This window comes from Silurus meridionalis, chromosome 8 (assembly GCF_014805685.1).
Source record: "Silurus meridionalis isolate SWU-2019-XX chromosome 8, ASM1480568v1, whole genome shotgun sequence".
NCBI lineage: Eukaryota > Metazoa > Chordata > Actinopteri > Siluriformes > Siluridae > Silurus > Silurus meridionalis.
Window position 1 is genome coordinate 12,704,397 of NC_060891.1, and position 27,285 is coordinate 12,731,681.

At 38.5% G+C, this 27,285-nt stretch overlaps 1 long non-coding RNA gene across 2 annotated transcripts; it reads right to left on the reverse strand.

The window, feature by feature from the left end:
- Window positions 1–1,359: 1,359 nt before the first annotated feature.
- On the reverse strand, window positions 1,360–27,092 carry LOC124390602. Of its 2 annotated transcripts, none has more exons than XR_006926779.1 (3): window positions 27,021–27,092; window positions 11,088–11,176; window positions 1,360–2,754 (listed from the first exon to the last, which is right to left on the reverse strand). It is a non-coding gene; the product is annotated as an uncharacterized LOC124390602 (long non-coding RNA). The 2 variants fall into 2 exon arrangements; XR_006926778.1 differs by lacking the exons at window positions 11,088–11,176; window positions 27,021–27,092 and adding exons at window positions 3,004–3,137; window positions 26,330–26,505.
- Window positions 27,093–27,285: the final 193 nt, after the last annotated feature.

Below are 27,285 nucleotides of genomic sequence, written 5' to 3' on the forward strand. Positions count from 1 at the left end.
ACCAAAAAGCATTCAATAGTTCAAGAAAACACTGTGATTTTGAGTACAATGTCCCCAAACGTAGAATTTAGAGATTTATGACTTTGGAATTTGTCATTATGATACCTTTTAGCATATTATGTGTGAAAAGTAATTTGATAAGTCATGTAATTACCTTCTTATGGTTCATGATTGACCTTGTGGTGTGTTTCCTTGGATTCATTATGATAATGGATATAAGTGGAGAATTGTGATGCAACGTGGAGCTCAGTGCTTTCCGCAGAAGAAATCTGAACAGGACACTTTGTTAGGGTGTGGTATGGTGTTTGGCTATACCAGATTACTTCCTCATGAAGGGCAAATGAAAAGATAGTAAGAAAAGAATGAAAAGACAAAACTGTGCACTAAACATTATGTATATGTAGAGTAACACAAATATCTAGCCACATGAGATACCCTAGAGATATTTTTCCACTAATTTGTTGGAAATAAATGATTAGTAAGAGAGAGCTTTCCTTTATATCTACAATGTTATTTTAGTGCTGTAGGTAAATATCCACAAGAAACACAATTTATATCGTTTACAACACAGAAGGCTCATACATACAGGCAATTCTATGTATTTAAAATAATATTTTATTAACAAAATAAACAAAAGGTAATGTCGTGAAATGGAAATGCTCCAGCAGGGGGCAGTATGATGGTTCCCTCAGGGATTTAATGTTATTGTCAATAGATCAGGTGTCTCACACACACACACACACACACACACACACACACACACACACACAAAAACCTTTCACACTATAGTAGTCATTTATCTCACATGTACATCATGTTCATCATTTGGTACAGTGATCTGATCTCACCACTTGCCACATATTTATAATCTATTTTGATTAGTCCACCAAGCTATCAACAGTTCCCCATATACTCTGTGGATAATGCTTGAGATTTATATAGTTTAGTACAAGCTAGGAGGAATTAGTGTATAGCCAGCATTTTTAAATGACTTAAACTTATTCACTCCATCCTATTCTGGATGATTTGTTATCGGTACTATAACAGGCACTATGACCAAATGGACCAAATATATAAAATTAACAGCTGACTATACTGAAAAACATCATTAATAATATAGTTAAAGTAGTATTCAAAATATTCTGCAATTCAAAAACACAGCAACGGCATTGTTGTTGTTTTTGACTGTTAGGTGGAGCTGGAAGTGTAGCTAGTTTGAATATAACTGGCTAATTACTCGTTGCTTAGTGTACTTATCTGTAGACAATGCTGCATTAATACTGCCTTGTGTTAAGCTGATTTTTGACTATGTGACTTGTGTGTTTGTGTGTGTGTGTGTGTGGGGGTGCAGGGGGGTGTCATGGCAGTGAAGTGAAGATGATTGTGGTTTTCATGGAATGTTAGATGGACAGGATTGGGGGAACTGAAAGCCAGGCTGCTTGAAACGGTCATTTTCTGTGAGTGTGTGGTCGCTTTTTAAAGCACATTTAATCTGCTGAGGTGGTTTGATTTCTGGGTGTGTGCAAATGTGTGAGTGAGGGAGTATGTGCATGTACAGGCATAGATGCGTGTGTGTGTGTGTGTGTGTGTGTGTGTGTGTGTGTCTGTGTGTGTGTGTGTGAGCACACACGTGTGTGGGGGGGTGTTATATAAACGAATATGGAAGCTGATCGTTCCAGAGGGGAGCTGCAATCATTCCCCTGATATGGCAAAAAATTGCAGCACTGCAAAAATGCATTCCAACCCAGAACGAGTGAGCAGCTCCACTTCCACGACTATCAGGTTCTCCTGCACGCCTGTGGCTTTGGCCCATCAGTGTTCTGATGGTAAAGAAAAAAAGAGCTGAAAAATATGGATGATTAGTTGTGGGTTAAGGGATGTGTTCGGTTTATAGATGAATGCCTCTCCTAAGACAGAGATAAAAGCAGAGAAATGAGGGAGAAATCCAGTTCTGGAGAAGAACATGTAGTTCACTTACAGTTTTTTTTCTCTCTTGGTCTTTGTATGTGGCTGCAAACTATCAGCAAATTAAACCATTATTTGCTCTTCAGTACAGGGCATTTATTCATTAAAACATTCTTCTCTGTTCTGTGCCTAGAGTCTAGAATATGCCATTTTCGTAAATAAAAAAAGTTTCTGGTAGGTAAAAAAGTGCAAGCAATGCAAAATACAGTGTGTGTGTAAATATGGGTCTGCTCTACTTATGTCCATAGTCTTTAGTCCAAATCAAATCTGTCTTCGTTCTATGTGTGTTTAAGAGAGGGAACAGAGAATGTGTAGAAAGCAGTGCAGCAGGCAAAGGGGATTTTGTGACTACTAATGAGCTGAGGAAATGAATGTGCTCAATAGACCCTTTTAGCATCTTACTCTGCATTAGCATTAGTCACTGAACACCATACATACGGTATATTTTGTGTAAACTGTTCATACTTTATATGTTCAGAGTAAATCATTAAAACTAATTTCCGAAGCGGTGGAAGCTACTTACTGATCAGTGGTGTCCAGTGGCAACCGATCGTCTGCTAGGGGTTCGGCCTCCTCCTGGCCTTGTCTTTGGCCGAAAGCTGAAATTCTTTGTGGAAGGCCTTCAGTTGCCAAGTGAGAGTGAGAGACTGGGCAAAGCAGTCAGAGATGTGTATGGGTTAGTGGGAGCCAGAAGGGGGCTTTCTTTGCCTCTCTTTTCTCTCTCTCAAGCTTTTTCTTTTTCTCTCTCTCTCTTTCTTTGTGGCCTCTTTTCGGTCCTTTTCTTCTGGCCTGTGAATGAAAAGATAATATTGATTTGTGTCACTCTGGCATATAATTCTCCACAAGGCTGGGCACACTGATGCCAAAACCGATATGAAGTGTAGCCTATTTACTTATTAACTTTTGATGTGCGTGCATTTCCACGAGAGACAGAGAGTGACAGATAGAGAAAGACAGATAGAAAGAAAGAGAGAGAGAGAGTGTGTGTGTGTGTGTGTGTGTGTGTGTGTGTGTGTGTCTTTTGGCCTTCTTGCTGACCTAGAGACAAACAGAGCACTTTGTCAGGGAACGGCTTTGCAGGAGCGGTAGCAGCTGTTGTGCTGGATTCTCTCACTTCCCTTTACCGAGCACACTGCCTCCACACTTCTTCTTTCCCTTCTTCTTTTTACATGCTGTCAGAGTGATGAACACTTGTTTTCAACAGTGGCTGCCACAGTTTCACATCACATGTACACATTTAGCATATTATTAATGTCTTAGTCAGATTGAGGAGTCGTGCAATAATTATTTCAATACTTGTGCTTGGTTTTATGTGTAGAACTGCAGTACCTGCTGAAACATGTGTTTAAACCTTACACACACACACACACACACGCACGCTCACATCCACTGAGCTAATAAGACATGTTAATAAGACATAGTGAACAGTGATCATGTGAAGGCTGGGGATTTTTGCTGCTCTACTTAAACTAGTAAAACCACCTGCAATGCTCCTACACATGAAGTAAGGCCTATTTTGGTCTGTGTGGGTGTGCAGTGGAGGAGGAAATAACTATTTATGTGTGTACAGAAAGGAGTACTTTCATATGCTTACATATATGAGCACATGAATGCACATGTACTTTTTTTTTTAGAAAACAGAAACTCTATGCTTTTGTGTTTTATTATACCACAAAATGAAATGTCTGTACTGCTGTCACCATGGTGTTCTGTATGCACTCAAGCATTCTGGGAACAAATCAGTGTTAGAGAAACATCTGTGATTAAAGTTTCTCTGTGCAGTTGTGCATGTGGGCAAGTTCATTTGTCTGTACACAGTACATAATTGAATCTCTGTACAGTATTATCTAGCACACCTGTTAGTATTTGTATACCTTGTAATTTAATCCCACGGTTCTGTCATGTAAAAACAGTATTTTCTCTTAGCCCATCTGTCCTGGGACAGGAGGGATGGTCGAGTGAGGTTAACACTGTGCTGTATTCAATTCAGCACTCTCATTTTAGTGAAATCAGATAATGTTATTAATAGATGCTTGTACATTATTCTTCTCCTTTTCTCATTACTACTCTCTTTGTGAGCCTTTTCTTCTCCTGGGTCTCTCTTTTCAGCAAAGGTGATACACTATCCACTTCTTCTGGTAAAAATGTCAGCCATTGTCTGGTTTTCATCTCCACCATTGTATGAGCTACCTTAGCCTCCACAAGGGATATGGGACAACTAACCTTTGTGTGATGGACAAGCACAAGATGTTTTTGGTCTGCTGCTTAACTCTTCATAACACCTTTAGTCTGTTAGTAGGACCTTGCATTAAGACTGCTGATCGTTATTGACTGATTTTGAAAACTTTTAACAGACAGCCAGAGGAAAATTAAGTGTTAAGTAAACCTCACCAGGAGAAACACAGATGTTCTGTGTTGAAGTGTGATGAAAATGATTTCACAAATAGATCACACCTTTTTCTGGCCCTTTCATTTCTCTGCTTTTGGACATGTGGTCAGCATATGTTTCATGGCCTGACTCTCAGATTGTATGTCTCAGGATCATCTGACATTTTTGAAAAGCCTCTCCTATTGTTTTACCCATCAGCCATATATAATGCTTATTCATTTACTCATTCAATCATCTTCAGTAATTGTTTTATACCAGTCCACCTAAGGACATCAGTGAAACAAACATTCACACATAACTTCACACCTATGCAAATTTAGTATGGGAGGAAACTGGAACCAGGGGAACCATGCAGATACAGGAATGATGTGGAACATCCAGTGACATATCCCAAATTCAGGGCCAAACAGTGGACCTTGGAAGCATCTAATCTGTCACAATCTAATCTTCACAGCCAACTCAACTTTGGTTGACAACAAAGAACCTTGCATCCTATGAAACCACAGTTACATACATAAATATTGTTCTACTGCACCCCTCACAACTGCCAGGATTGAGGCAAATCACATAGACAATGTACATCACAATGTCAGAATAAACTTTTACACCTTCCATGACTCATTAGGAAGGTGTACAGAGATGACCATCTCTAGACAAAACAATGCAAGACAAAACAATGTCCAGGTCATTATTTAACACATCAGGATTTCTCTACAAAACTAGGTAATAAACCCCCAGCTGACGTAGTCCATCACTGCGAACTCTCTCCAGAACGTCCGGGAGCAGCGCAACAGGTGGAAAGCGTACCGGCATGATCGTGCGTAACGGGTTGCCCCTACTGAGCCACCACTGCAGGGGTCTCATGTGCAGAAGGCCAAGCGGTACCATGTTGGATGCAGCTGCCATCAGACCAAGCAGTCTTTGAAACTGCTTCACTGTGTGTAACTGGCCTTCTGTCACTCTCTTGACAGCCTTTAGGATTGACACGATATAAGCAGGAGACGAATGTGCCCCCATTGTGGTCGAATCCCACACTACGCCTAGTTAGGTGCTTCTCTGTATGCCACTTTTCTTGCAGTTTAGTTTTAATCCCAACTCCCAATGCTGAATCAAACGATTGTCGCTATAATTTAGTATGTGGATGCAGTCTCAGAGGAACCAGAGCAGCATCCACACACTTTGTGAAAATGCGTGAGAGTGCAAGGCCAAATGGAAGAACCCAATATTGGTAAGCCCCTAAAAGCAAACCTCAGGAACTTCTTTTGGAGAGGAAGGATACGTTTGTGGAAGTACGCAACCCTCATATCTATCATGATGAACCAGTCCTCTGACCTGATTTCAGACATGACTTGTTTTAGCATGAACATCTTGATCCTGAGCTTCATGAGTCAGCAGTACAGCTGATGCAGATCTAAAATGAGACGCAATACCCCATCCTTCCTGGTAACTATAAAGTACCGTCTGTAGAACCAGGACTCTCTGTTGGGGAGGGACCACCTCGATGGCCTCTTTCCTTAAGAGAATGTCTACTTCTTGCTCTATAACCAGAGCCTGCTCGGGAGTCGGAAACACCCCGTTGAACCGAGGTGTAAGAGACCCAAACTGAATTTTGTAGCCTCTTTCTACAGTGTGCAGGACCCATTGAGACATGTTTGGCAATAGTTTCCAGGCTGTCAAATAGTGTACTAAGGGGATCAGTCTCTCAAGACCGACCTCTAGCATGCCTAAAGCAGCTCGAACAGTGCCCTGAATTGCCCGCTACGTTCCTGGGTGGAAGCTAAGGGAGGCACTCACTGGAGACCGCAGGATAGCAAATTTAATAAAATTAAATCTGCTTCGGGCACTGAGGAGAGGCAGGCACCGTGTACTGAGGCATACATCGCCACTTTTGGCCTCCTCGAATCTGTCGACGACAGTATTAACAGCATCGCTGAATAGGACATTTGGCATGACAGGAGAAAGGAGAAAGGCTTTGTCTCTATCACAGAGGTCAAAAAGAGTTAACTACAAGTGCCTCTCAACGGCCACCAAGCCTGCCATAGACCGGCCAATATCTCTTGCGGTCTCCTTAGACAGGATAGGTCTGTGGCATTAGGCAACTCTAGGATGTTGTCACTTTTAATATCTTCTCCCTCGTCCAGCTTCTTAAGCAGGTCAGCCTGGTATCATGCAAGACTGCCATGGTATGCAGGCAGCCACCAGCCTGACCCACCATGTACACTTTGCCCACCAAAACTGAGCAGGTCCGAAGGGGATTGGTAGGCAGCACCAGGGCCTTAAGGAACGATGCTCACCAGTGTCTTATCAACCCAAGGAATCGGCCCATAACCGCACTTCTTTAGTCCCACTACATTAGAGTAGAGTGTAACATTGGGGCTAAAGAGGCGGGCCGAATAAGGATTATTCCATGGACCTGGACACCTCTGTGTACAGATCAGGAAAGAAGGGCAAGACCCAGGATGTAGGCAGAAGTCAAGTCAAGAGGCTTTTTTTGTCATTTCTACTATACACAGTGGTACACAGTACACAGTAAAAACGAGACAACGTTCCTCCAGAATCCTGGTGCCACACTAAACAACAATATTATAATAATTATAATAAGTGCCACTACTGAGCAACAATACAGGTTAGTTAACTCATTAACATTGCAGTGATTGAAGCTAGCGATACTAGCAATGGGAAAATGGAAACCATTGCAATTTTGGTGAGTACTGTTTCACAGCTTCCTCAAGAATGGGCATTAGAACATAAGGAAAACTACAGTCATCACAGCAAATAGAGGTCTATGGCCAATTTTGGAGGAATCAATAATTGTGACTGTGTGTATAGTCATAAGCTGTTAAGCATAAAACACTGTATGGTGTACATGTGGACTCTGGGTATAAAGTAGAATAAAGAAAAAGAGAAGATGGCTGCATGCTTGCACTACACTGCTACTGTGTCATACATAATTTCTTGAATTACTCAGAATCTAACGACAAACCTGGTCTGGTGGTTAGATAGGTGATAAAAAAAAAAATGAATGACACCTGTTTTTTGGGGAACTTGCTGTAACATACTATCATCATGTCTTCTTTTAAGACTTAATGGTATCTGAATTTGAGTTAGGTCAAGTCTGATTAGCGAGACTATGACACTATAGTACTATTAACCAAATATTATATCAGTCTATGAGTAATCAGTAACAGATTATGAATACAGCATGATGCACCATCTAAGTATGAGCGATACATTGTTATTGTGGCGAGCTGTGATATCCTGTCTCTGTGTGTCCTGCTGTCTTTTACACAGGAAGCTGTATTTTTTTTCTGTATAAGGTGCCAAGTTCTTTCTTTATTCATCTTATGATCTATATTTCTACACATGCTCTGTAGTGAACAGGTACGAGGTGTTTATTTGTGACTGAGTGAGCTCTAATTTGAAGTGGTTCCAAGATGGGGTTAATCCCACTTTTACTGTTATAATTAAAATTTATGGACACCAATACAACACCCTAACAGAAATCTAAGCATAGAGTCATGTGAAAAAGAAGGTACACCCTCTTTGAATTCTACGGTTTCACGTATCAGTGCATAATATAAATCATTTTGTCATTAGCGGGTATTACATAAATACAACATCAGGTGAACAACAACTCATGACATGTCATTATAGATTTTACAAAAATCGAGCCAAAATAGAAACAAAAATATTGCTTACTTCTTATGATTCAATAGCATGTAGAAGATGTAATCGTGTTCTGTATGGCTTTATCACTCTCTTACATTGAAAACACTGTTTCAGTTCATTGAGATTTCTGGTCCTTTGTTTATGCACAGCTCTCTTTTGGCCCTGCCACAGAATTTCGTGCTGATATCTGGATTTTGACTGGGTCATTTCAGCCCATTGATTCTTTTATTTTTTAGCCATTCTGTTGTAGAGTTGTTGTTGTGCTTGGGAATGGGATCATTGTCCTCCTGCATGATCCAATTTTGGCCAAGTTTTAGCTCTCAGACAGATGGCCTTATATTTGACTCTAGAATACTATAATATACAGAGGAGTTCATAGCCAATGCAATGACCGTAACGAAGTATAAATACTTTGTTACTGTGCTTAAGTAAAATTATCAGGTATCAGTACATGATGTCACTATTTATTTATATACTTTTTACTTTTACTCATTACAATTTTTACAAAAATATCTGTACTTTCTACTTTTTACAATTTCAATCCAGGCTTATTTTAGTTATTTTAGTTATTTTAGTTTTAAACTATTTGTTGAAATGTCCATATTTTTTCTTATTGCACACCATTTTCAGCCCATCAACCTATTTCCTGTCATTGCGCAGCTTTTTCAATCTACCACTAGTTCATCATTTCCTGGCCCTTATTTACCACAGACATAGGCTAGTTTATGAAGCTAACAATGAGCAAGCCAGAAGGCAAAAAGAAGTCTAGGGTTAACGTGGATGAGACAGAGGGAGTCAGTGATGTAAACATGACTGAGAACGTAGACATTCCTGATCACCTGATCATCATCATCTTTTATCTTCTTGTTTTCTTCATGGTGGTTGTTCAGTCTGCATACATTCATAAGATAACAAAATTATAATTTTTTTTTTATTAATTGGGGCTGTCATAACACAAATTCATTTTAACAGCACTAATTTTATTAACGTGCCATTAATGTAGTGTGCATTTCTATTTGACCATTTTTATAAAAATAAATAAATATAAAAGATGCGAAATTAAAACCTTCAACGCAACAAACGTTTATTTATGACATTCTTTCTTTACTCAGATATATATATATAGACAATTTCAGCACTGAGGGAAAGCAACTGGAACCGGAACATAAATCTTAAAGGAGCTATGTTCCATATTTAACTATTAAAACAACCACACAAAAACTGCATATAACTTAAGAACCATGACATCTAAAAAAAAATCATATTAAAATAAAAATTTCCAAAATAAATAATTATAAATAAATAATTTGTGAATAATAATTAAATAAATATACAATTATTAATAACAAAGGGAGAGATTTTAAATGAAATTAATATATTTATAACATCTGTTACAATTGGTTAGTTTATTAAAAACTTGAAAAGTATTCATTTGAGGTACATTTAGAACATATCAAAATTAAGTTTTACGATTAAGTTACGATAAATCACGAGTTGACATGACAATTATGCGATTAATTGCAATTAAATAATTTAATCGAGTGACAGCCCTAGTATTAATATATTAATATGATGTAAGGTCCAGTTACCAGCATGACATTAAAACAGGTAGTAAATTTTTTACTTTAACTTGAGTAAAAAAGTGTAGTCAGTACAACTTTTACCAGAGTCTTATAAAACACGAGAATCTGTACTTCCAGTCGAGTGAGGATGTTGACCAGGTCCTGTGGCTGCACAGCAAAATCATCACCCCTCCACCATGCTTGACAGTTGGTATAAGTGTTTGTGCTGATATGCTCAGTTTGGTTTTCACCAAGTGTGGTACTGTGCTTTATGGCCAAACATCTCCATTTGGTCTCATCTGTCCAAAGGACATTGTTCCAGATGTTTTGTGGTTTGTTCAGATTAAACTTTGCAAACCTAAGCTGTGCTGTGATGTTCTTTTTTAGAGAGAAGAGGTTTTGGTTTGGAAGAGGCAGATGTAGAGGACAGCCAAAAGAAGAAGAAGGAGAAGAAGAAGAAGAAGTAGAAGAAGAAGAAGAAGAAGAAGAAGAAGAAGAAGAAGAGGCTTTCTCCTGGCAACCCTTCCAAACAAACCATATTTGTTCAGTCTACTAATTGTACTGTCATGAACTTTAACATTTAACATGCTAACTGACGCCTGTAGAGTCTGAAATGTAATGCCTGGGTTTTTATTAACCATTTCCCTGATCAATCCACAGTCCTACTTTCTTGGGGATCCACTCCTGGGGGGATTGGCAACTGCTTTTAATGTTTTCCCTCTTGTAAATAGTCATCAACACCTGAATGCTCCAGACAGCAAACTGCTAAAACTTAGGCTTTCTTAGAGGTGGTCACATTTGCTTATGCTCAATTAATTAAGGGCATTTAATTAGCAGCACCTGACCATTTTTGTATTAAAATTGTGCTCCTATGCAGCAAACCACCCTTGTTCATTTTCAGTTCAGTGTTAAAATCCTACTCAGTCCTATAGATAATAAATAGGGATTAAGACATGCAGTGAGGTAACCTTTATCAAAGTGTGGGAAGGTCAGATTACACGATGTCCTATTTTGGCTCCTAATATACTGTGCAAAGCTCACTGTGCAAGTCCCTCCTTCCCTCAAGCCAACTTTCCCTTTCCATCTCTCTTTCTCTCTTTAGCTATAAACTGGCCTGCTAGCTTCCAACATCCCTGTGAGTAGACCTGTGAATGGAAAATGTGCATCACCTTAACATATTCATTCTCGCTTTCTTTCTCAATTTGAAGCACTCCAGTCCTATATTGAACTCTAGCAATTCACATGAATATATACATAAATACATACAATTATAAAGATCTGTATTATTAGAACATGATGGGGGGTAGTTTCAGAGTTGAGCAGTCACAGTGTTTTCATAGGTCACACTAATGACTCTTCACACTTCAGCTCGTCCAATGAACCAGGTTTATGGGGTGGCTGCCAGCATCATTAAGAGTTGCTCATAATTAGCCAATCCAACCAAAACTTAAAGTTAAAACATCTGCGTAAGGACCCCATCCTCTCCTTTCCTCCAGCCCTACCATGCTCTCCAGCATTACACCCACATCTTCTTACATCATTGCCAGACTGTCTTCATCAAACTCCAAACTCTTTAAAGTCGACTTGGCATCTATGCAGAGGAGCACAGAAAGAGAGGCTGAAAGTGTAGTGATTCATACTGATTACACTAATCACACTTTTCAAATAAGATAATATGAACAAAATATATTGTTCTGTCATGTACACACACAGATTAGATAAGGCTTTTCTGTCAACACGCCTCTCACAGTCTTTATTCTCTTACTTTCTCTCTTGCCTCTCTGTTGAGATTTGCTGGCGGGGGTGGGTTTGAGGACAATTATAAACCTTCAGAGACAATTCCTCATTGTCCTTCTCAAGGTCCTTAATTCACAGCATGTGACAAAGGGGAGGGTAATATGGGCATCCAGTTAAGAACTGGATAACACAGCCACTGTGTGCCACTCACAGCCTGGAGTTTCTATATTTTACATCTCTATATTTGAGATAAAATTATGCATTTAGATGTTTCAGATCAGAACAGAACTGTTTCAGCTAAGATACATTATACTGTTATATTGTGAATTATATATTTTTTTTGCTGTATCACAATCAGTACATGTATATAGGATGAAGGTTAACTACAATGTGCTTGTTTTAAGCACACAGTGGAGACACACACACAACTTGCCCCTTTCTAACATCTTTCTTTCTTTCTTTCTTTCTTTCTTTCTTTCTTTCTTTCTTTCTTTCTTTCTTTCTTTCTTTCTTTCTTTCTTTATCTTCTCTCTCTCTCTCTCTCTCTCTCTCTCTCTCTCTCTCTCGCCTCTCTCTCTTTTTCTCTCCAGAAAGGGCACTAAAATGTAGGAAAAACTACAGTCACCACCTCAGAGGTCTCATTGACATTATTGAATGGGACTGAAATAAATACACATTCATGGACAAAAAGGTGAACTGCCTCTCACTGCCTCTGAATGTTAGGGAAGTGAAAAAGACAGGACTGCAAGGGCATCGTAGTATTACAATGGTGTTGTGATGGAGCATTGTATGTTTAACATGGGTAACATGGTTACATAATATGGCTTTCTCTATCTTCTTTCTTTCTTTCTTTCTTTCTTTCTTTCTTTCTTTCTTTCTTTCTGTCTGTCTGTCTGTCTGTCTGTCTGTCTGTCTGTCTGTCTGTCTGTCTGTTTGTTCCCCTATTTAAAAATATTCCATCTAATGTTTCCTGTCACATAGTATTTTGCTGCTTGCCCTAACTCATTGAGTGTTTTGAGATTGTAATAAAACCTATGTCAATAGTGACATCCGCCATGAGTTTTGTGTGTACTAATCACTTATCTAACTCAAAATCACATGCCCTGCTACTGCAAATTTATAGAGAGTTTTTGCAGGCTCTTGTGTCATCTGATTATATACATCACACAAAATGTGTGCCTGCGTTAATGCATCCATTATGTGGAACTCTGAGCAGTTACGCCATTCTTACAGTTACAGAATGTTTGAGTCTAACGATTTCTTTTAAATGATTCTAAAGTTCAAATGTAAGCCCTACGTTCAGTGATGTGTCCTGGTGGAATCAATCTGGGGATATTCCCCAGGGTGACAGAATTGTTTAATAAATGTAGCTTGACTCAACTGTGTGTTCAGAGTTTGGTCCACATGAGTTGGGGGAAATATGAGGACATGATCAAACCGGTCAGCAGTCAGGCCCATGTTTTGTTTGGGTGTGTCTTTCAATCGATCACCTTGATGAGTGAGAATGGAGGGAATGGATGGATGGATAGAATGAATGAGAGAGCAGAGTGCTTGGGCTCTCTGGGACAGCAATGTGCGGACAGCTGGACCAAGGGTTCGAATTTCCACAGTCAGTGAGGCTGAAATTTCAGCCTTTCACATATCAAGGCCAATAAACAATTTGGCTATTGGTTTCCCGCCTTTTCGTGTTCTTCTATTTTCATTTCATGGCTCTGCCTTAGTGACACATTATTCGCTTACGTAAATATATAAGGGTCAGAATAGTGCGCAACTGTGTAAACTGTCTCATGACAAGACCAAGCTGGTCTGAGAGCTGTGAATCAAAGCTGTGAATGACATTCTTGTCTGATTCGTCTGTTTTCTTTCTGATCTGTGATCAACCACCATATTTTCAGAAGGAAATGTTTTGGAAAGAGAGTGCTGCTGACAAGACACTTATGCACTCCTCGCCTAAAGGATGAAAAACAACAGGATGGAGAAAGGTTTTCAGGGTGACTAAGGAAAAGGTTCAGAGGTTTTAGAGTATATTAAATCCAGCACACAATGGGTACATTGACTCATATTTTGCCTTGCACAGTGGAAACAGACTGACTTTAAGGCATGTGCAAAATGCGTGTTAACTTTGCTGGAAAAGCAGTTGAGTTCTCATTCCTTCATGAGCCAGTGGTGCCATAATTCTCTAAACATGGGTCTTTTCAATAACCAGATCACAATTTCAACAGAATGTTTTTATATATACAATTATATAAACCCTACTTTTACATTAAAAGACTTGAAATTTTTAAGCGGAAAAAACCCAACCTTTTTGTTTACATATAAACTGCCGCTATAAAACATTGTTTAGTAGTACAATACAGCGTTAGATGTAGTTCGTTCTAAAAATCATTAAAAAATTATGTATCTTTAGACCTGTCATTTCATTCTCTTTACCATCTGTCTTGTTCATGCCCTTCCCTGCATTTTCTCTTTTCTTTCATGTGATGAGAAGGGTTTATGAATTCTGTCCGGCCTCCCAGGGCTTCTGTGGCAGGCCTGAAACAGCTGAACAAACATAGAGTGTTCTGGAGTGCTGTTAAGCACAGCATCACATAACTGATGGGTTTAGGGAAGGGGTTTCAGCAGTGGGGGAGGTCAATGGCAAAGGTAATTTTGTGCTCCTTACATTTAAGATACAGTGATGAAATTCCTTCGATTTCTTCATTGCTTTATTTATTTGGAAACTTGCTGTTTCTGTATTTTGTACATCTGGTATAAGGTGCAGACAGAAGGAACAGAGCCTCTGGGCTATTGCCATGTTTGTGAAGTTTTTTTTTTTACTTCTGTCTGAGACTTTTTCCCTCTTGGCTAACTTTCAGCATACTCTGATATCTGCAACTTAGTATAACATATTCACTCTCAGTACTGTGTTCTGTTTGTTAGGCATCTATTAAGCCAACACCACTGAAAAACCCAGTATTTAGATTTGGATTAAACAGGCTCACAAACAGCATGTAGTTCCAATGTGTATTATGGTTGCGGAGCTGGTGGCCATCAGTACGATAGTATAAAATGCACAGTAGACCGCTGGAGGCTTGACAGCTCTTTAACGATTTGCAGGCGGTGTGATTCTGCTATTCTTTAAACCCCCTCCCAAACCAAGCTCACAAATGGCCAGAACATTCCTTACACATCTGGCCCCCTAACACACACACATAGTCTCACTCTCTCTCTCTCTCTCTCTCTCTCTCTCTCTCTCTCTCTCTCTCTCTCAAATGTTCTGATTCTCCTCCGCAATAATTACCCACAAGCCCAAGTGTTTTCACAGAGCGGTTCTCAAAGTTTTTTTTTACAATTTCTATAAGCTCAGACATGATCAGCTGACATGTTTCCCCTCTTCTAAATGTTCAGGTTACGACAGTATTGCTGTTGAAATGCAAACAGAAAGAATAATCACCTGATATTTCATTAAAATGCAAACATATAAGTGCCAGGGAACCTCATTTTCATATGAAAGTCTGTTTAAGGAAGTCCGGGTCTCATGGGAGTTTTCCTGTGTTGTGGGATGTTAGCTGGGTCAGGTGGTAGAAGGTTAAAAAAGGGTCGTGCAAAGAGTGTACACGTGTGTGTGTGTGTGTATATATGTGTAGAGGGGTAGTTGTAGGGTGAAGTGCGTCAGGCACATGTCTGAACGTCGGCAATGGTCTAAAACAGGAAGTAAGAGCGCATGTGAAGGGGCAGGCAGAAAGGAAGTGCCTTTGTTGGTGTTCTCTGTCAGGAAGCAGCATTGTTGAAAGTGCTGCGCTGTGTATTTTTCTTTAATGCAACCTTCAGTTTGGTCTGTAATCTAACACCTCTTTCCTCCCTGACTCCCCTGGCACTCTGCCAGCTATTTGTCTTAAATCTCTAATGTTATACCTGATAAAGCTTGTTTCTCACACTCTGCTAAAAATTGGCAAGACATCTGAGTTTCTTCTATGTATGGGACTGTTTGAAGTTGCATTGACCAGTACCCATACATACACTGATAAGGGCCTCAGAGAGTGAGCTCTGACTGAGCTCTATGAAAACATACTCAGAGTAAAGAGGCACTTGTACTTTGTACAGAACTGCAAGTCTGACTTTGGAACCTCATTCCTGTGTCTGCTTTCATAGCTGCAGTCAGACTCTTTCTGCCCCTCCCAAACTGTATCCACTTTTTCCTTCCCACTGTGTCTCAGGATGTTCTGAATTGTAGGATATTGACTATAATGGATTCCAAACACCACAAAGGTTTATTAGGATGAACAGTGTTGTAAAGAAAGAGGGATGTGTGTTTGCATGTGTGTGTGTGTGTGTGTGTGTGTGTGTGTGTGTGTGTGTGTGTGTGTGTGTGTGTGTGTGTGTGTGTGTGTGTGTGTGTGTGTAAAGAGGAACAAGGTATATAGGATGTGGGGATGGTAATGTTTTTGCTTGGAAATAAACAATAACATTAAACTTTGTCAGTCGCCCTTTGAATATTGACCTAGTCTAGGTAACTAGAATTAGGTCACAGAATTCACGATTATTCTAATAGCATGAATGCATTTATATTGTTTATTGTTTAACCCAAAAATGTGTTTTGTATGACATTTTTAGGTTATAGGCAGAACTTAGTAACAGGTAATGTGACAAAGGATCAGCTAAAATAGTTGGGCAGTACATTAGGAAAGATGATACTTTTTTTTATTGCTATAAACTTAAAATCTGTATGACCTGCTATTGGTTTCCAAAAGGTTTAACTGGATCAGTCATGTAAAAAAGAAAGTACAGCCTTTTTAAATCAATGGTTTTACATATCAGGACATCTGCTCCATAAAGTTCTTAATATCATTGGAAGAGTTTCAGTTAAAAGCCTAGTTGCACAAACTAGTATATAGAATTACAGATTATTTTTCTGGGCATTGTATGATATATTTGAAAAATGCCAAGGGTTAGAGTTGGGGATATAAATGAGACCAACGAGACAGTGCTAGACTGCAGGGAAGGATGATTTGAAAAAGGGTGGGGCAAACTTTCAATATTATCTGTGAAGGCCAGTGTGGGTGCAAGTTTTTATTCCAACCAAGCAAAAGCCACATCTAATTGTCTATTGAAAGCCAAGATCATTTCAACTGTGTGGTTTCTGCTTGACTGGAATGAAAACCTACACCCACACCATCCCTTTGTAGATAAGATTGGACACCCCCTGCCATAAGAGGATAATCAGGATCTAGTAGGTCTCACTCACAATGGTAGACACACATGTTATTCAATAATTATATTCAAATTAAACAGAAAACATTGTTCTGCAAGCTATTTCATTTCCACATTTTGTCATTAGAAATGGGTTTTAGTTTTTATGGACTTTGCCACACTATTATGTCAAATGTACATTCACATCAGCTACGTTACATCGTTTTAACAATAATCTCCCAGAGTTTTTAGCCTTGATTGGAGTACTGCCTGATCCCACTAAAGTTGGTCAGGCACCTGAATGCTTAGAGTCAACATTGTGCTACAACCTAATTAATGTTGTTCCACTTTAAAGAAAAAAAAGTAGAGAGGAACAACTAGCCTAGTAGAAGTAGTAACAGCCCACTTAAAAAGTAGAATGGAAAAAGCATCAAACTAAATTGATAGTATTCTAAACAGCATGCCATGAAAGCCTTCTTAGCTAAGAAAATACAGTAAGTGCTGCTAGATCTGCAAATTTCTCCAGCCTGAAATAAGATAACAAAATAATCTATGATTATTATTTAATACTGTAGCAGACTTTGACCACCACAAAAGCATACACACCATCAGTCTTGTGTAATTATTACTTTGTGATTCTTTGTGAGAGTTTTAACATTTAGTCTTTTAAAAAATAAGATAGTTAAATAAACAGTCACATAAATGACTTCTCTTTAAAGACCAAATATTTTCCCTTAATTTCCTCTTCAATCTTCTTCCTCAGTTTGTCTACTAGTTCAATTATCTTCATATTTCTTTAAACAGCTACCACCAGAAGCAACCAATCCTTGCTTACCAGTAATCAGTTCTTCCTTAAACACTGCCTATGTAGTTGCCGTCCCTGTTATCAGCAAGACCTTAGACAAGGTTGTAGCATAACAGTAATCATCCTAACAATAAAGGAATATCATTCATGAAATCTATCAGTCAGTATTTAGGCCTGATCACAGTAATGAGAATATGTTGGTTAAAGTGGTAAATTACCTAATATTGGCCTCTGAACAGGGTTGTGTATTCTTGCTTGAGTTTGCTTGACTGTAGTGCAGCTTTTGATACCATTGATACCACAGCCCTTAAAGCAAGATGAGAGACAATAAAATTGAGAAATGTGTAAAGGACCCTGGTTGCTGAGTAACCTTTTCCTACTTAATTCTGACAAGATAAAGTATTTATATTAGGAAAACAGGCAGCTAGAAGTAAAAGTAATTCCAGTAACTCTGGATGACCTTTCAGTTACATCATGTGCAGCAGTGAAAGACCTTGGTGTGATTATTGACTCACTATATCTCTACATGAAAAACTAGCTCATACTTTTGGCACAAAGAATAGACCAGCAGAGTGTGTAAGGCTGAAAGTTATGGTGGCTGTGTCACGGAATGGCTCTAAAGAACTGCCTACTGTTGGTAGAGAATAGAGCATTTTGGACAAAATGCTGAAAGATAAAAGCATAGTATAATATAATTTGAACATAGAAAGACAGAAACAATAAAATTATATTTATGGTGATTGTACCCTAAAGTGATTTTTTGCATTCCCTGAAAATATGCCAGAGAAAGAGTTATGCTTAGCAGCAAACCCAATAGAAAGACATAGAAGACAAGGATGTAAAAAATTAAGACCCATTAACAAAATAGAATTCAAAGAGATACAAACGTGAACAAATAAATGAAGAATGCTATTTAACATGTTAGGCCGCTCTTTCTATTCTGCTACAGATTGGGTGACTTTAAAAAGCTATAGCATATGATTTTAATTGTCTTTTGTGACACATGGACGTGGATGTGACCACTGATACAAATTATTTACCACAGGTGATCAGATTGTGCCAAACTTAAACTATGCCAGAAAAAGGCCCTTCAAAGTCAGAATTTTAACAGCTTAATAGCATGGGCCAATTTAAAAGATAGTGAGATCCAGTCAAAATGCGGATTTTATAAATATAGCAAAATAAAGTGAAAACAGGGTTCCTCCAAAGCCATCAAATGGCAAAGTGAAAAATATAGACATAATTTCAGTTTTCTATCCTTGGTGTAGTCCTAAATAGAGATACCCAAACAAATCAACCAAAAAAGTTGATATTTGGAGAGGCAAATAACAGTTGAGCTAGCATCTGGTAATAGAACAGCTAATCAGGTAATTGGCTGAAGAGGCCACATAAGAGAGTACAGTTTTCAAGTAATTTGTGTGATTCAAATCTCCCTATAATACTTAACTCTTAAGTTATTTCAGGAAATTAAAATTACGAATCTATGATTACTTTGTATGCAACATCTACTGGAAGAAGCGAGTTAGAAAGGGTGTGGGAAGTGGGAGGACATTGGAGAACCCAGTGAAAATCCATTCACAATGAAAATTTTCCACATAGAAAATCCCACAAAGACAGAACCTAATCTAAAAATCAAGGGACCCTGGAGCTGTTAGAATGCAAAGCTACCTGCTTACCTATCCATTTTCTACTTTTGTCAAATAAAAATTTAAAAGCAAACAATATTAAATTCAATTGTGAACCGCTAGCGTGAAACAAGACACAACCTATCAAAATATGTAGATTATACATAAACATATAAATTATTATGACAATTAGAATGTGCTAATAAAAATTATAGTATAAAAAAGAAATATAAGGTGATTGAAATTGCCGATTTGTCAAAACTTAGATTTTTGACCAAAAAAAAAAACGGACAAAGGTTTATCTTAAAACAAATTATTATAAGTTATATGCAATGTAGCATAGTTCTTGTAAAACAAAATACAGTTTAAGTCTAAGATGAATTATTTTTTATTTATGTGTGTGTGTGTGTGTGTGTGTGTGTGTGTGTGTGTGTGTGTGTGTGTGTGTCGTGAATGGCCCTTCATTCTCTAGGCATGAGTGGCTCTATTTGGATATTCTCTTCACAAAGCCTTCCTTTGATGTGCTGCTGCTTCCTGCCTCTTAACAGGGCCGCTGTATTAAATTGAGTTTGCCTCCTGCTGAATGAATTAGGCTTTAATAGCGTTATTGATCAGGGAGCCTACAGCTCTCACAATGCAGCCACCCAGCACCAGCCTAGCCACTAAGGAAAAGCAGCATCTTAAAGACACATTATGCAGACTTCAACCTTTATAAAGGTATGCTCTAAAAAAAACTAACTTGTCCTTGTACTAGCCTCAAGTGAATTTTTTTGATTGGTCATTGTAGTTTGTAACAGCTCAAGGAAATTTCATAACACATGTGAGAAAATAAAAGTATAGTATATCCTGCTCTGTGTGTGCATAAGTGTCATAATACATGTATTTCAATCGGTGAATTTCTAGAACAGTGTGTTATGTTGAGCACGCCAATGCCTGGGTTGGTAGACAGAATGCTGTAGTAATAATAAGAGAATTGGCTTCAGCATTTGGACTGTGAACACCGAACCTTAGCAGTAAGGTAAAGTGAAAAGGGCCTCCAAAGACCATGCTCGTGTGCTGCTAACTCATGAATGGGATAGAGTTATAGGGGTCAGGAGGTCAGCACAGTATCCTGACTGACAGAGTCTGAATATGAGCATCCCTGAGCTCTACTTTCCTGAATTCCTGTAATTAAATCAATTAAACACTCTCCCTCATCAGTCATTAGACCCTTGTCAAATTATTGCCAGGTGAAATGGCTACACACACACACACACACACACACACACACACACACACACACACACGCACGCACGCTTGCATACGCCTAGCTTTATATAATGCATGTGTTCTTGGACTTATACATACATGATGGTATGATTACAATTTACTTCCCAGACTTCCAAAATGCATTAAGGGTGAAACAGAGAGAAGGCCACATTAGTCGGGGGGCATAGTAAGAGGATTCTATCCCTTTCCTTTCATTAAACATCAGTGTTCCAAAACATTTGTGGTTTTTGCTTTCCTTCTCTTTTTCAATGACTCCCACTGAAACTGTCATGGGTTTGGCCTGAGAGTCACAACTGTTTAATGCTCCAGCCTCATGGTGCCACAGAGGAATGTTTATTTATCCAACATCCTGTCTCTTATCCGGTCATATTATACACCCAACTGCATGAATTAAACATTGGACTCCAACGCCATTGTTAGTGAACCATTCCAAAACAGGCTCTTTGATTTCATAGCATTTGATATTGACATTGCTTTGTGTCTTTTCTTGAGCGACTGTGTGCGATGCCGTTCGAGTAAACAGTAACTGTTAAAAGACAAGAGCTCTGAACAGGATGAGGGGATGTTAGGGAACTCTAGCATTTGTGATGCTTGTTTTTTTTTCTGTTGTCAGTTATTTGTTCTACTCTTGTTACTTATGTGTTAATTAGGGGTGAAGAAATCCCCCATCCGCTTTCCATTGCGGGCTCCTTCCTCTCACACAGTATGTAAGGTATTATCAAAAAAATTACTTATAAAACAAATGATGCATGTATTATTGATACATGTTTTTTTATATTTATTTACATTTAAAATACTTAAAAATGTATATAAGTAATATAAAAAGGCAAATATAAAATGAAGAATCTTTTGCTTCAGACATCGATTTCAACACAAACACAGACACAGCTCATAAGCTTGTCTTGGTAATATCATCAGAGGAATACATCGACACACTGTACAATTTAGCTGTTGTTTAACTGGACAAGTGTCATTCCATCAAAGCTCCTATCACTTACTCCACCCTAGAATACACTATTTTGACTTTGGTTATATTTGGGGATAGCCTAGTTTAGGCCTTGAGGCATAATATCGTTTCGGAAAAACCAAGCAAGGTAACCTTTAAATATCTAATTTGACCCTTCCTACAAAACAATAAATGGATGATTGTCATTTGACAATGATCTGTCCACTTCCCGTTTGTTAGGGAATGCCCCATAGCCCTTAGAGTTTAAGTGAAATCAGTTCAGACATTACAGAAAACAACCACAGGTCAAGATAAACATTCTTCATATGCCATGTTGGATTCTTATCATGCATGGGAGTGAAAATTGTGTCAGAATTAGTATAAGTGATTAAAAACATTGAAATTATTTTGATTGATAATAATCTGTTGTCTGTTCTCCTTTCTGTGCAGGCAAGTAATTTTTTTAGAAGAAGAACATGAAATGCTTCAGAGGACATTTAGTTGAGAATGTAAATGTCAGCATGCCAATATACACACTGGGGAGTTTTGGCTGCCATGACAATGAGGAACTATGGCAACCTAAAACATGTGGCTCTGCTCTTTGCCCAACAACACTGACACAAGAAAAGAGAAAAATGGGGAATACACAATCAGCAGATATGATCGCACATGTGATCAGTGGGTGTGTTGGTTGAACACAGTGTTGCAAAGGAGTAAACTGTAGTCCTCTTTGAGTACGGGAGCGTGAAATCCAGGCAAGTGCGTCCTGATCCCCGAAATCCCTATTGTCACAATAAACAAAAAAAAAGGAGAGGAACTGTGTGTGAATGTGTGTGCACCACGGCGTGGGTTAAGGCACAGTGTTAAGCCTGACTTTAATGGGATTTTCTTAGATTTGTGAGCTTTTGTCTAGGGTAGCTTTTGAACTTTTTTTTATTCCATTCTTTCAGGTTAGTGAAATTTCTGAGCTTATTTCATGTGTGAAGAAAATATATGACAACCAAGGGTGTGATTATATTTTTTTTTTACTTTATCTTTATATTTTATGTAGTCCAGTTTTTGTGTGTACCAATGGCATCCCCAACACCGCTGTAGTTAACTGATCACTATGCCTTACATTTTTTAATCCTACACCAAAACCAGGAAATCTACTGAAAATCCCTGAATTAGAATTTTAAACTTGCATGCTGTTTAGTTTGACATTTGAAATGATGTGGTCAAGTCTTTCCTTGAATCAGCTTTTACTTTTTATGCAAATGTTGGCATGATTTATTGTATTGGGGCCTTGATATAGGGTGTTTATTTGTACATAGATCATTTTGAACAAAATTCTTTAGACAACATCCTTCATGTTCATTCACTAACTGTATTGCATCTTTCCATTTTTTAAACCCTCCTCTATCTGCCTTATTTTATTCTGTCTGTTTGCTCTGGCTGAGAAGGGGCCTCTGCTTACTGTACCCCTGCTATCTTTTGACCTCCTGCACCTACAGCCTTCAAATCACTCACAGTCATCACTCAAAGAACGACAGAGAGAAGTGAGAGGAATGCAGAGTTCCACACTTAGCCATTCAGTGAGTAACGGTTACTGCTGAGTGCAGGCCCCTGTGTCTGCAACTCTGGTAGGGGGCAGGGAAGAGGGTGTGAGAGCTTGGACATGGAGTTCAGTGAAGGGGGAGTGGTTTGGATGGTAACCCCCAGGGCACATTGGGAGAGTAAGGGGACAATAGCAGTCCTGTTTGAGGCAAGGGTGGTCAGAAGGAGACTGCAATTGTGGGGACAGGAAACCAGGGGAGCCTATGGGAATGCAGATCACTTGGCTGAATTAAACTGGCAGGCAAGGCTTTGATGTGAGCAGAGGGGGACTCTCATATGGTCCAACTTTCACCAAATCTACAACATTAACCATCCACCCCCACCCCTCCCTCCAAACTGCTGTGTGCTCACTTCCAACTGACAAAATCCATCCACCAGTTTGCACAACTGACATTGATTTTTGTGAGATAAACCGAGACAGACTAATACTAACAATGAGGTGCCCAGTTAAACACATTAAGTGATTTTAAAGCAGACTTAGATTTGAATATCTCGATTAAAGAACCCCATTGCTGGGCAGCCATTAATTTGTGTGTATGTGTGCACGTTACAGAGATGCAGTGATTAGGCTGTAGGCCAAGTGCTTCTCTGTCTTGTATACAAATGGGAAGGACTAAAAAGAGGACTGTGCTTAAAATTCAACTTGCACACCAGAATGTACCATCTAAAAACTCCACATGCTTTTCATCCTCTCTCTCCATTTTTGCAGTCTCTAAGAACACACACTGAAAGAAAGAGTGCATTGGTAAGGAGGAACAAGAGGTTTTAGAAAGTGCTGAGTGGAGGAATTAAAAAGTAGGATCAAAAGAAGTGAGAGTGCAAAGTGGAGACTGGACAAAGTGAAGCACTAATTACATTTCGTACTGTCTTTCTGAAAACAGCCTTCGTCCTCTCTGCAAGGGGGATCCTTTTTGCATGAATAGCTTTTTGTGGCTTTTCTTCCTTTGTGTCTTTCATTTTCTCCGCTCATTCTTATATTCTTTTCCTCCTATCTCAGTAGGGTGGTCTATGAAACTTGGCCTTGTTTTTCTGATCCAGACTACATTTTTAGGACTAGATTGTTTTTACAGTTTTCTGTATAATGATGTATGAGTAGAAGAAATATAAGACCATTGTGTATGTCATAGCATTAATGAAACTACAGTTCACAGATCACAAGCAATGGGAAAATATTAACAAACTGAGTGTCTTATTTGCTGTTACATAAGTTTGTTGTAGATGCTAGACTACAGTTAAAGGCTAATGATGTGGAGAATAAACAGGGTTTATTCAGGGTTTATTCATTCCTCTGGGCTGTATACTCTGATGATGACTTCCAGATACTGTTATGTTGGCTTTGAAAGGGCCAGAGGTGATTGGCCTACCCATCCTTCCTTGTCTCTTTCTCCCTCCCAAACACTTGCATTGCAAGGCAAGCTATGTCAGGATGCTGCTCGGCCAAATAATATGCCAAATTCGATAATAGGACATGTGTGCGATATTTTGAAGCCCTCTGCTTATAGGACAATGATGTAGTATGCAATTTTTGCAAGGAAGAGAGATCAGCCTGTTACAGTGTAAAAATAAAATAAAAAAAGAGGCAGAATTACATTATTTGATTCATTACATACAAGCCTTTCATTATGAACACTGAATTTTTTTTTTACCATTATACTGTAGTGTAGTATACAGTTTATCTCAAGGGCATTAGCATAGCACTGTCACTACATTTCAAGTTATATTTACCCGAGCCAGTATAATTAGCTCCAACAAGTACATCACTACTTAGCAGAGGTGGCAAAAGTACACACATCCTTTACTTTTAAAAGACTCTGATAAAAGTTAAAGTAATGACTATAATTTTTTACACAAGTTTTTTACTACCTGTTTTAGTGTCATGCTGGTAAATGGACCTCATGTCATATTAATATTAGGGCTGTCAATCGATTAAAATATTTAATCGAGAATCATCTCATAATTGTCACAAATAATCACAACTTTATCACACATTTTTATCTGTTTTAAATGCACCTTAAATTAATACTTTTCACATTTTTTATATTCTAATCAACATGGGCATGGACAAATATTTATGCTTTATGCAAATGTATGTTTATAATTAGTAAAACCATACTCATCATAGAGCATGAAAGCAAAAAATTCTTGTCAATGTTTTAAAGTAATTATGATGTTTTAAATGAACTAGATCATCACGACATCAAACGGGACTTTTGGTATGTTTCCACATGGTAGAATCGGTATTTCGATTCCTCTGTATGTCTGCACATATGGTGGCATTGACTATAAAAACCTTGAACCCTGAACATGGACGGTTAATGAAGTGATACTGAAGAAACTGTACCTCTTCTAACTTTCATACAGATTATATAATCAGAGACTATTTGTTTTCTATGTGAATTGGTTTCCACCTGTGCTACTAACACATAAATGTACTGAATCAATGCAAATAGCAGACTAAGTTTGTATAGTGGCTCTGAACTGATAATAAGTTTATGAAATGCCAATATTGGGTCATTGCGCAAAAAAACATAGACATATACAGTATATATATATATATATATATATATATATATATATATATATATATATATATATATATATATATATATATATATATATATGTTTAGACAAGGGGAATAAAAAAGATAAAGCATCCAATTATGAAGTAAATCGCATGCGGAAATTACAAAGAGGCAAGAAAAGTTCAGACCAAATGGAGCATTAGAGGTTAACCAAAAAAAAAAAAAAAGAGAGAGAGAGTGAGAGAGAGGGAGAGTGAGAGAGGGAGATAGATAGATGGGTAGGAGAGGGTTAAGTGTGTTTCTTGGAGAAGTCTAAATGAGACGAGTCTTGTAATCTCAGTGCAGGAATGCAGTTAGTGCACACTGCTGAACACTCCCTAAGCCCTGGCTCCAATCCACTCTCTCAGCACTCCACACAAAGGCCTCTTTGTTCTGCCTGCTCTTGAAAAGCAATGCTCTGTCACTCCCTCTCCTTTTCTCCCTCCCTCTCTCTTTCTTTCCCTCTCTTTCTCTCTCTGTTGTGCTGCCTCTTTTCTTTCTTCCTGCCGTGCACTTCAGCTGCACTACTTACACTACAGTTCACCTCTTTTTTTTTATCTTTGTGTACTTTGTCTTATGTCCTCACTATCTCTCTGTCTACCTCCCTTTTTGTTCATTCTGTCTGTTTACTTTTATATATTTCTCTTATCCTCCTTTTCTCTCAATATGCCTTACACCACATTTAATCTATTCACTCAGGATTTTGCAAGTCCCTGGATTTAATATTATTTCTTTTCATAGTTCATCTTTTCTTGCCCCTCTCTTCTTATAGTCTGGCATTGTTTATTTGGCATAGAAAGAATTCTACCCAAGGAATCAGTTTCAGCAAATCCTACAGATCCATGACTGAACCCAGAGCAGAAGAATTCTCAACTTCTTTTCCCCTCTCCAACAGCTATTTTAGGTTAACCACATATTTAATAAAACAAAATGTGCATGGGGCTATGTTCAGTCTTTTTTCTTTTGCCATTCTGCACTACTTTGTGTCTATTAAAAGAGCACCAACTCTACCCACTGAAAGTACACATGTACATACCTGCATTTCAGACCTGTCCATTGTCACCAGCAGTAATATTTCATTGCAAAAAAAAAGCTTTTGCAACCTGAGACATAGCCATACCTCCATAGACCAAAGGCATGAAATCCTGTCACATCTTATTGAAGCTGTCATAGTTAGGCAGAAGGTGAGACACAAAACCATGATCTGTAATACTGCCAGCCTCCAGCATTCCCACAAATGACTGTTTCACACCAAGGTTTCACCTTGCAGCAGAAAAATATGGTTACAGACCTGTGGAAGCTTGCCACAACCTAAGACTCAGACATCGTCATGAGTGCAGATCACAACAGGCCTCCAGATGTACTCTTGGTCTTTTCAAGCCAACCTTGAATAGGGTTGTAATAACTACAATATCACAACTCCATGACTCATTTCCTATTTTATGCAATGGGAGATTATTCGTTGAATTCATTAATGAAGCATTTACTCTGGGAGATACTGGTTTGATCATTGATGGGTTAGTAGGTAGAAAGACACATGATACCAGAACCAGAAAGATATTCTGGCACATAAATGCAGCACAGCAATGGTGAGTATTTGACAACATGCTCTACAAGATCTCAGAAAGAGAGAGAGAGAGAGAGAGAGAGAGAGAGAGAGAGAGAGAGAGAGAGAGAAAGCACAAAAGAATCAATTTTCTATTTTATTTCCATTCAAATGTACTCACGAAGCACACATGGGTTTTCTTTGGGTCCTCCAGTTTCCTCTCCTCTCGCAAAAGCATGCTGAGAGGTTTAAGACTGTTAAATGAATGAATCTGAGTGTGTGAACATTTGTGTTCATTGTGCTCCACAATGTGGACTGGTGTCCCATCTAGGATGCATTCCCCACCTCACTCCATTTATTTTCAAGGTATGCTTCAAATACATTATAACCCTGATGAGGATATAGAGCTTACTGTTGATGAATGAATAAATATTCCCAACCTTGGT